At 38.9% G+C, this 12064-nt stretch overlaps 1 protein-coding gene across 2 annotated transcripts in view; it reads right to left on the reverse strand.

Moving 5' to 3' along the window:
• Positions 1-3873, reverse strand: part of LOC109398038 (potassium voltage-gated channel protein Shab) — a 382157-nt gene extending 378284 nt beyond the window's left edge. Inside the window, exon 1 of one of the 2 annotated variants that reach the window (XM_029874584.2) lies at positions 3143-3873. The gene's annotated coding sequence lies outside the window, so the exon portion shown is untranslated. The other variant, XM_062852564.1, reaches the window with a different exon arrangement.
• Between the last annotated feature and the right edge of the window lie 8191 nt (positions 3874-12064).

Here is a 12064-nt window from a genome sequence, read left to right on the forward strand (position 1 = left end):
TATGGAAAATATCCTGGAGAAATTTGTTGATTCATCCTTGCAGAAGTATGTATCTATAAAAATTTCTGAAGGAATCATGGGAGAAATGCCTGAAGCATTTCTTGGAACAAACCATGAAATAATCACTATCGGAACCCTGCAAGATGCTCATGGAAGAATCCACGAATGAGAAAATCCTGCCACGCTAACGCCGCTCAGCACTAAAGTGCATAATTTCCAGACTACACCAAAAATGTGTAACCCTTGCACATTTACAAAATCAGCTCCAGTGTCCGCCAAATCGTTAAATTCGCAAAAATTTTTGTACGCCAGTCTAGCTAGGTTTACTAGTGACCTTGGAAAACAAAAAAATCAACATTTCGCATCTAGACGAGTGTACGAGCTGTTTTTTGAGAATGTGTAACTGTCACACATTTTTGTGTGGTCTGAAAATTATGCACTTATGAGTAGGTCTTACACATTTTAGTGCTGAGCAGTTTTAGCGTGTGGAAACAATCCCTGGAGAAGTTCTTGAATAAATGCCTTAAATGAATTTCTGAAGGTGTCCGACGATTTTTTTCGTGCTCGTGGAATTTGGACTTAAATAGAATTCAGCTGATGTCAACCGTTTAGTGCTATTGGTGAAGTTTTTTGTGTAAAGATGAAAATTCAGAAATCAAATTGTGTTGAACTATAGGAAGAATAGAGCTGGAACTTCTGATGATGGACTCTTGGCCGCAGTTGCTGAATTGTCCGATATGTGCCGTCTTTTCTTTCACAATCTGGTGACCGGCTATGGTAATTTTCAACGGTACGCTGATTCGCTTCAAATTCACCAGATAATTCACGAAACTGGATTCGCGGCGGCGTCTGGACTCGGACAGCAGGTTCCTCACAGCTGTCATTTTCTGGTGTTGCTGTTTCAAAGCCGAATCATTCCGGATGACGATCTAGCGTAGTTAAATTATGGTGAGATTAAACAACCTTAACTTTTTGCTACAAAGGTTTACTTTTCCAGCGGTAATCAGGTAAATGACAACTCTTAAATGTTAATCAACAACACGCTTTGCTTTTTCGCCATGGAAAGCTTCCCATATACCTCCCCATCCAATTTCCAACTCCAGATATCTATGAGGTGGCCCAAGTTCTTGGGCATTATCATATCATGGATATCTAATCAACATTTCCTCCCCATCCCCGCTGATCGTAAGGACCTGGCCAGGTGTCAAACAAAGAGATCGTTCAATGAAAGGTTTGTCAACTCCCAGGCAACTTTTCTGGCGCATTTCACGTCTCTATTGACAGCCACCCCAGGATGTGTACGGTCGGCTATGCTATGCTATGCTATGCTATGCTAAATGAATTTCTGAAGGTGTCCTCGAAAAAAAATCGTAAATAAATCCCAGGTATTTAGCTCTTAGCGTAACGTTTGTTTGAATTGAATACTAGTGAAAATTCGTTTATCAGTAGCACATAACTGCACTCTATAGCAGCATATGGTTCTACAAAGTCCTTCTTTTCCCTACCAGAACCAGTTTCGGCATATCTGGAAAATTTGGCATGCTGTTTTTGTAATCCATGAATAAACATCACACAATTTAGCCATTCAACCAAGCTTATTTTTTGGTACAATTCTATGATAAGTGGTTCTCTTGGAGAAAAACTTGGCAAAATTTCCTGAGGTTCTTGAGTAGAAAAGGTTTGATAATTATGGATAAATACCTTAATTACAGTATTGTTCCGATTTTATCACGCCTCTTTTCAAAACTACTTTTAAATTTTCTGCAAAATCTATTCGCATTTTCAATATTTTTAACGTCGCAAAGCGTGCTTTCAACATTCATCTTCAAGAAGAGGGAAAGCACTTGCTCTAAAATGTTACAGTAAATTAATGAAAAATGAAGGACTGACACGCGGAGGGCGTGATAAAATCGGAACATTACTGTATTAGAATAGTTTATTTTTGAAGATATTTTTTCTGGAATTCTGAATTATCGATGGCCTGTGTTGTCCGTCTACGACTTACGGACTGCTTCTGCCGTGAGTACATATTGTGCCTACCACATGATTATCGAAGAAAGCTCTCAGTTGATAAATATGTAAGTGCTCAAGAGTCAGGTGCTATATCTATTGGAACGCCATGCCAAAAAGAAAAAAAGCAAAAAAAGAAGAAGCGAAATGAAAGTAAAAAGGCTTTTTTGAGTTTTTTTTTGTTCTTATAAATTAACATAGTCGAAATGTTCACATCGGTTTCAAAACTCTATCTTCTAATAAAGACTACCTAGTGCTTTAATGTACTCATTGAACAGACTGGTAAAGCATTAAAGGTCACTTCAACTTTCTAAAGACACTGTTTCTTAAACAACAGTCCACCACACTGAAGTCAATTGAAACAACAATACCACAGAAAAGTACTAGGTAATTGTACCGATTCTCCTGCATCTCGGTTGCTCAGTTTCACTTCAGAAGTATTCTCCGTCCGCTCTCGTCGCGAAACAATTGCTGAGAAAGCTCACTCACTCTTCGTATCTGCTCTTGTTCTCACCCAGCAGTGAAGAAAATCGGTACCACACACAATGTACCCCGAAACGGGAAAAAATGGGAAAGCACCACCGTGCAAGGAAAACGCACACACATTTTTCCCAATCGATATTTTCAACTTTTCCGAACGCATTTACCTGGGCTGCGGTTAGAACCTTTGAGGTTTAATCCAGTGCTGGATTTATTACTGCTACTAGCTCTGCACCCGCTTTGTGGGACAAGTTATTGCACCATTTTCCAGATTGACAGCTCATTTTCCTTCTCGCAGTTTCCACCCACTCGAAACGGACAACTAGTAAATGCGAATCGACTAACATTAGCACAAAACTGTAACAAGCAAGCAACTCAAGAAAGATCACTGTTTTTGCACAAAACTGAAGCGTTGATTCCCTTTGGGCATTGCAGCTGTACGATTATCGTGAAAAAAAGCTAAAATGTGTAACTTATTGAATTGCGGTACTTGCTAATAAAGGGCTTGAAAAAAAGACTCATACTTCACAAGCGTGCTTCAGCGTTGGCTTTTTTCTATGAACCCCCAACTTGGAGGGCAGCAAAACTTCTTCTCTCTCGCTCCACATCAAGTGCTACACCCTCCTTTGAACAAAGCAGAATTTTCAATCACCTTTTTATTTGCGAGCTTCCTTTTCGAAGCAATCAGCAGCAGCAAATCACACTTTTCCTCTTAATCCGCTTTCTTTTCAATCCTCACGATCAGAGATAATTGCTACTCTGGACCTTTCACAGCTCAACCTCAAATGTGTGATCCAAAGAATTTGAAACACTAACTTTTTTTCAACCACTTTTCACACGTCGTTTCTACATCACTGCCTCAGCTAAGTCACCCAAATTCATGAAAAACGGTTTTCCTGATTTCACCTTTCCACTATTGACACTGCTGAACTATTTCACTAGTTTTCAAGAATCATTTTTCCGACCGATACCGATTTTTCGCTCTCGGGAATTCTTACAAAAAATGTCCTGTCGTAAGCGATAGAAAGCCGCCACTGAAGTCCTTTAGCCACCTTTGTCTCGTCCACTGACACCAAATACAGTCACTTCACTAGGGCACAGAAAGGGCCAAACCCCTCCTTACGTTGACCAAGATGGCTTTTCTTCACTGCAAAAGGGGGAACCGATTTTCCGCCTAGGCTTTAGCTAGGCTCTAGCAGGCTGTAAAAGTGCAGCTTTCAATTCCAAAACGTGCGCACAATTGAACGGCCGAATCTCGACTGAAGATCCTAAAGACCAGTCGTTGAGCGAGTCCACGAGGAGCATCGAGAAAAAAAGAGTTTTCCCCCAGTCAGTGGGTGAGCTTAACTTTCTGCGTACAGCTTGGTGGGATAGAGGTTTTCCACGCGCCAAGATTGAACGTTTTCGCGTCTCCGTTGCTCTCAGCGATTCTCACGCGATTCGTGCGGTGGATGATAATCAAGTTGCTGGTCGTGTTTCTTCGACATACAAAAGCAGGAGAAAAAGTTAAGATCTCTCTTTGGCTGCGAGAGTGGAAACCTGCTGCAGGTGCTTAATGTTATTGGTTTCATACCATGGTAGTACCACAATAAGCCTTTCGCGGTATGAGTGAACCACCATACGCTGGCTGCTAGAAGTCTGACAACCGTTGGTTGATAGCATCAGCATGGATAGAGGAATTTCGCTCGCGAGCAGAAAGTGGAAAACTGAGAGAAACATTTTCCACCAACGCCGACCGAGCTATCACCAGTGACACTTTTTTGATTACACGCTGCTGCTGATTGACATACCTCGCCCCACCAACAATAGCCTGCGATGCGATACGAGGTGCGTTCAGTAGTGGTTCGACTCCCATGGAGACGCATGGTACACCACACAAATGGTTGATATGAACTTTCTCCATAGGACATGTTATTGATCATGCGTGCCTATGGAGCCGACCAACTGATTGATCGATCATGCGTTGGTTAACAGTAGGGGGAAGCGGGGTACACGCTAAGAAAAAGTTACTCTAAAATGAGTAAGATTCACACAAAACTGAGCTAAACTGGAACAGCTCAAAAAATGAGTAATTTTATTTCCAGCGATAGCACTGGCCCAAGTGCAAAAATCCAAACAGTTTAAGCCGTATAATATTCTTCACATCGGCAAGAATATTATACAACCTTAACTGATGAGATTTTCGCACTTGGGCCAGCGCTATCGCTGGAAATAAAATTTACTCATTTTTGAGTTGTCCCACTTTAGCTCCAAAATGAGTGAATTTTCTGACCGTGTATAACACACCGTCTAAGCAAACGTGGTCACATATTTAAGCTGCCTTTATGGTTGCTGCGTAGTAGTGTAGTCATCTCGAAACGTTCAGTCAAACACTTGAGGGTGATAATCGACGATAAACTCACGTTTTGGTAGCCATGTCGATTACGCTTTTTACCCTTCTTACACCCATAAGAAGGGTATAAATATCGCTCGAAAAACCGACTTTCGATCCGAGGCCCGGAGGGCCGAGTCTCATATACCAATGAACTCAGCTCGACGAACTGAGCAAATGTCTGTATGTGTGTGTGTGTGTGTGTGTGTGTATGTGTGTGTGTGTGTGTGTGTGTGTGTGTGTGTGTGTGTGTGTGTGTGTGTGTGTGTGTGTGTGTGTGTGTGTGTGTGTGTGTGTGTGTGTGTGTGTGTGTGTGTATGTGTGTATGTGTATGTGTGTATGTGCGTTACAAAAAAAAAGTCACGCACGTTTCTCAGCCGTCTGTCAACCGATTTGAGTTCTCTTGGAAGCAAATGAAAGCTACTACATCCTAGTAGAACGCTATTGAATTTTTTTTCGATTGGACGTTTGGTTACCGAGATATCTCTCGAAGAGTACTTTTGAGTCATACATCTAAACTTTTTAAGATTTTTGACCAAGTGTATCATAATAAATATTTTGGCCGTTTGTCAATTGATTTGAGTTCTTTTGGCACAGAATGAAAGCTACAGCATCCTAGTAGGTCGCCCAGAAATTTTATTTCGATTGGACATTTGGTTACAGAGATATCTTTTGAAGAGTACTTAGGATTTATACAACTAAACTTTTTGAGATTTTTGACCAAGTGTATCATAATAAATATCTTAGCCGTCTGTCAACCGATTTTGGTTATCTTGACACCAAATGAAAGCTACAACATTTTAGTAGAACCCTATACAATTTCATTAGGATTGGACATTTGGTTACCGAGATATCTTTCAAAGAGTACTTGAGAGTAATACAGGTTAACTTTTTGAGAGATTTTTGACCAAGGGTACCATAATAAATATCTCAGCCGTCTGTCATCTGATTTGGGTTCTCTAAGCACCAAATGAAAGCTACAATATCCTTGTATAAGGCCCTGAAATTTTATTTCGATCCGACATTTGATTACTTACGAAGAGTATTTCAATAAATTCTTTTTTATTATTACAGTTTCTTACCGATTTTGGCAACACGAGGTGAATTTTATGTTGCCAAATTGGGGTGTTGCCAAAATCGGTAAAAAAAAATGTATGGATTATTTTCAACTTTTATGCGTTAATTTGGCTTGTATTATAAATATGGACTATTCACAAGCTATAAAACGACCCCTGTAGGTGACGTTCATAAATTACGTCAGGATTTGTAAAATAGTCGGTTTTGGAAAATTTAATGAATTTTGATTTTTTAAAGAAAAGTAAGGCTAAAATATCACTACATTTACAAATACAAACGATTTTTCGGTAAAAATTTTTGGTCAAAATTTTTTGTTGCCAAAATCGGTAAAAAATTGTTGCCAAAATCGGGTGTTGCCAAAATCGGTAAGAAATTGTTGCCAAAAACGGGTGTTGCCAAAATCGGGAAAGAAATGTTGCCAAAAACGGGTGTTGCCAAAATCGGGAGTAGACAACAACGGGTGTTGCCAAAATCGGTAAGAAACTGTATATTCACTTGTAATGCAAGATAAGTTTTTGACCAGTCCATGGGAAATTATTTTTCAATAAATAATGCTGTCCTCATACAAAGTGTATACTAGCAGGTAATTGTTTTCAACAAAGTTATAAATAACAAATTACAAATACACAGGAATTTTATGAAAACTAACAATATGTTAAATGAAAGCTTTGAATTTATATATTGTGGGAAAAATGCAAGAACCGGACAGCCAAAATAACTAGCTAATGTCAAAACTGATTAACTTAGTAGATATATCATTTTTGTCCTTTTTACACCATAACCACGAATACCAAGTACTTCGGAGCTTATTTAATCGACTGATTAAGAGATATTAGACAAAGTGTATCTCGCTGATTTTCTTACCCTATTGTTAATCGATTCAAGATCTTTTGGCAGTTAACAAAAGATACAATATTCCAGAATATGTAAGCTATTTTTTAAACATTGCATACAAGATTCTAGGAGGTGTCTGGCATTTCTGGTAGTTTAGTCCATGGTCCATGATGCTATTTTGGAAACCAATCCACTAGATGCCAAATCCACAATATTTTCTAGAACTTTTGGTCCATCACACAAAATAAATATGTTAAATACAAATAATACAACAATAATTTTAATAAGTGTAAGAAGGGTTCTGTTCACCATAGGTGGATTAAATCGGGTTTTTTTACTTAATCATTTATTTTAGGCTCATGCGCCAACAGGCACAACGGAGCCGAATTCAATTAAAACTTTTTACAGTTTCATGTTTTGACTTATAAACTATGTTAGTTTTGTTAGTTTTGGGAACCGAAAAACTCGCGGTTTGGTCGAGGTTAGGGGGAACAAAAATATTTGAGGAAAGGATAGGGCGATGGGGCTATTCGTTGACACGTACATAACAGCATGGTGTGGCGTACTGCTGCTGGTCAAGCGTAGAGTGGACAAACAACCTGTAACGATACATACAGACGATTTTCGAAGGGACACGTGGTGGACAAGTGGAACAACAAGACCACTGCTAAAGCTTTTGCCGTGTTGGGTTTCATACGTCGAACGAAACGCATACGAATTCCGTGATGTATACGCTTTGAAGGTACTCTAAATACTGTTCACTGGTTCGCAGCATCCTGGAATACGCCGTACAAATCTGGGCTCCGCATCGCGAGACACAAATTGCCACAATTGAGAGGGTGCAACGCTGCTTTGTCCGTTTCGCGCTGCTTCGAGGATTGCCATGGAACGACCGACTGAGATTGCCGCCATATGAACATCGTTGTCAATTAATTCATCTTGAAACTCTGCGACGGCGACGTGTGGATCTTCGAAGGATGTTTGCGTTCGATTTACTCAGTGACCGAATCGACTGTCCGGCCCTCTTGGAACGCTGTTTTGGACCGCTTTTCATCGCACTGAGTACGGTCAGAACCATCCTCTTGAAAGGTGTTTTAATCTGTTAAATGAGATCGATTTTATGTTTGACTTCCATCATAGTAGACATAGTTTTAGAAATAGTATAAGGCAATTAGATTAAGATTATTCAGTCTGTGCAGCATAGCTGAAGACGGTGCAATAAAATAAAAGACGGGGTTATTAAACGAAGACTTCAGCTTGCTTCAAGAATACACCCAACACATCTCTAATGTCTTCCTTTTCTGGGCCCTGAGGGATGCACATAAATCGGATCTGACAATACCGTATTCGGGACATTCCCATACAACATGGTTGAGAAAAATCGCTAGGAGTCACCCCTAGATCCCTAAAAATAAATCGATGCATGAGTTCTGTAGAAAACTTCACGAGGAATCAGTTTGTGGAAAAAGTTATTAAGCCTAACCCGATCGATAACATTACGAAATTTTATTATTTATTGTTATTCCTTACATGTCAAACAGCATTGGCATGCCATTCGGTTTTCAATCAATAACTTTTTCCACATGCTTGAATCGCTTTACAGTCTTCAGAGAGTTGGATCCTCGTAAAATTTCAAACAGAAATCATTCATCGATTTATTTTTAGAGGTTAAGGGGCAACCTGTGGCGATTTTTATTTGAAAAAGTGATTTTCCCCATAGTAAATCGTATGAAAACTCCGATAACTCCGATCGAGCTGAAACTTTGCAGTTGATATGGGGCCAAAATATAACTCAAAAAGTGTACAGAAATAAAATGTATGTTTGTGTCCCACGCTAGTATCCAGCATGATCATGCTGGGGATGACGGATTCGATTCGCGGTCCATAAAAGTTTCGTATCGTGCCTGGTACACGATATACACATGCAGAATGGTCATTGGCAGAGGGAGCTCACAGTTAATAACTGTGGAAGTGTTCATTGATTAGGGTGACCATTTTGGTATTCTTGTCCTCCTTTTTGATCATCAATCAAATGTCCTCCTTTTCCATAAAAATGTCCTCCTTTTCGCACGGTGTGTCTAAAACCGTTATTAACAAAATAAAATACCCATCTAAGCGGTACCCACCATTCGAAAGATATAGTATCCAGGTATCATCTCTGAAATTTTGGAAATGTTTCATCGAGGGAATTGATAGTTTGAGCGATTTGAAATTTTAGGGCGATTTTCAATGAAATTCTCTCTGAACTACTAATATTCAATCGTGGTTGTATCACGATCGTGGCCATCGACCTGTCCCTCATAAATTTGAAATTCAACATTCGAAACGTTTGGTATTCGAGCATTCTTAGTGAAAATTTGAGAATATTTCATCTATGAAATCAAAAGTTATCGTGAATTGAATTTATAATCCAAATTCATAGATTACCATTTACAACAAATAATCAAAATCAGTTTGAATGCCCGCTCTTGTAGTCAATCACAGCATTCCATTTTTGGATGAAATAGGATTTCGATGTATTGGACGTACAATATCTCCTCCATGTTTCGGCAAAATCGCTGGGAACCCTCTCAGTAGCTTGCTCTCTGAACACACCAAGAGATTTCCCAGTGTATCCTCAGAACTGCTTTTCGTGGAACTGCTAAATATGAAACTTTTAGGAAATTGTTCCAAACTTTACAATCAACGTGGTATGCATGGTCAAAGGATGTGAAGCGGATTTGTAACTACGCTTATCAAGAATTGAGACGGAAAAGCAAAATTTTTGTAATGTGTAGAAGCGAGTCAGCAATTAGGGCCTGCCCAAAAACTACGTAAACTCTGTTGGGGGGAGGGGGGTCTGACCGAAGTCTACGCTCCACATAAAATTTAAAATTTTTGTATAAACAAAAGTCTACGGAGGAGGGTGGTCTGAGATGGCCAAAAATTAGTCTACGTAGTTTATGGACATCGCCTTAATGCAAATTGTTGGGCGATTATTTATCAGCCTCACGGCATGGTGAAGTATTGTTGTCATCATTCTTGCACGCGAAAACATCTGAGTTTGTAAGCGAAACGCCATGTTTGTTGTGTAAATGAGCCCCTAGTTCACGATATACATCAGGAGTTGATATTGACTGTTTGTGAGGCTATTGTAAACATTTTCAACTACTTTACGATACAGTCGGAACCCGCTCGTTGAGCCACAACCTCCACCCAACCAACGAATTCGATTCGCTAGTTGGGTGAAGTGACAGCAGCACAAGGGGCGTGCGCATTGTTTTTTTTTAATCATGTTTAGGTTAGAAGTAAAAAGTAAAAATTTTAAATTTGTTTTACATTTAGAGCAAAACTGATACGTTTTGCAAGATACATATATGGCCAATGCGAGAAATAATTATTTTTACACATTTTTAGTCGGTGAAGTGAAAATATAGATGTTTATGAAACCACCCGGACCAAAATGCAAGCACAAAACGCTTTCAATGATAGACAAAATAAAGTTTGCCGATGTTTTGCATTTGTTTCGAAGTAATTGTACGTATTGCTTTTTTTTTAAGAAATATGAAATAGAAATTATTCTCGATTATCAGTAAAGTTTAAGAAACCAAAAACTCATTAGCTCGCCCCTCGGAATTACAGATTGGTTGTCATTTTCAGTTTGACATTGAATTATGACATCCAGGTGCTTTTTAGTTGGCTGACAGCCCAACTAACGGAGCCCCAACTAAAAAGCCACCCAACTATTAAGCCCCCAACCAGCGAGTCATGACTGTACACTCCTTACTAACTTTTGTCACCGACTTTATATACATATTATATGTTGAGGTCGGGAAAAATGTCATTTTTTTATTCTTTTATTTTAAAGTATGGGTTCTTATGAATGCTGTGTCAAATGCTCATAGATATTGAGGCAGTAAAGCAAATATATTGCATTTTGCACCTCGATTCCTTATGGGCGAGTAAAGCAGGGGGAACGGGGCATAATGAACACCCGGGGCGAAATGGACACCCCTGTTTTCGATCACACCGTGGAATTTTAAGTTGAGAATTGAATGTAGACGTGTGATGAAACAAGTCATTGTTCAATTATTCAAACGTACTATTTATATCCCTTCCAATTCCAAATAATCAAAATACCATTGTAATTTGAAATGACACAGTCTACCGTAACGTTACAACGTTTCGACGCATCCGTCGTCAGATTTTCCACTACAGTCGGAACCCGCTCGTTGAGCCACAACCTCCACCCAACCAACGAATTCGATTCGCTAGTTGGGTGAAGTGACAGCAGCACAAGGGGCGTGCGCATTGTTTTTTTTTAATCATGTTTAGGTTAGAAGTAAAAAGTAAAAATTTTAAATTTGTTTTACATTTAGAGCAAAACTGATACGTTTTGCAAGATACATATATGGCCAATGCGAGAAATAATTATTTTTACACATTTTTAGTCGGTGAAGTGAAAATATAGATGTTTATGAAACCACCCGGACCAAAATGCAAGCACAAAACGCTTTCAATGATAGACAAAATAAAGTTTGCCGATGTTTTGCATTTGTTTCGAAGTAATTGTACGTATTGCTTTTTTTTTAAGAAATATGAAATAGAAATTATTCTCGATTATCAGTAAAGTTTAAGAAACCAAAAACTCATTAGCTCGCCCCTCGGAATTACAGATTGGTTGTCATTTTCAGTTTGACATTGAATTATGACATCCAGGTGCTTTTTAGTTGGCTGACAGCCCAACTAACGGAGCCCCAACTAAAAAGCCACCCAACTATTAAGCCCCCAACCAGCGAGTCATGACTGTATAGGCGAGTTACAGTAAAAAAATCAGCTCAATCGGAGCATCGATTACGAAGAATGAGATGTTTCCCATATATTTAAAGATTCTAATTATTCAGACAGTTGGTATCCTCGACAAAGTTGTTTGGCTGGAACTTTCAATTGATGGGCCGTATGATTTCGAATCCTTCCACTTAGGAGGCCCTAGTGCGCATACACATTTTTAGTTTCGTTTTTCTCAGGATCCTGATTAATTAGAAAGATAGTTGTTTCGGTAAAGTTGTTTGGTAGATCAAAGACTTTCAGCTTAATAGCCGTTTGGTTTGAATTTCTTCCACATCGTGGCACTATAGTGCAAATTTTCAAAAGCATCACAATTTTATTAATTTTCTAGAAAACATTCAACAAGCCATAACTTTTTTCTGAAAGTCTCTGAAATAAAGACAAATCAATCCATTTAAGAATTTTATCAAAAAATTTTCAAATTTTGACTGATAATATCAGTCCAGGCCAAACATTTCAATAGGT

This window comes from Aedes albopictus, chromosome 2 (assembly GCF_035046485.1).
Source record: "Aedes albopictus strain Foshan chromosome 2, AalbF5, whole genome shotgun sequence".
NCBI lineage: Eukaryota > Metazoa > Arthropoda > Insecta > Diptera > Culicidae > Aedes > Aedes albopictus.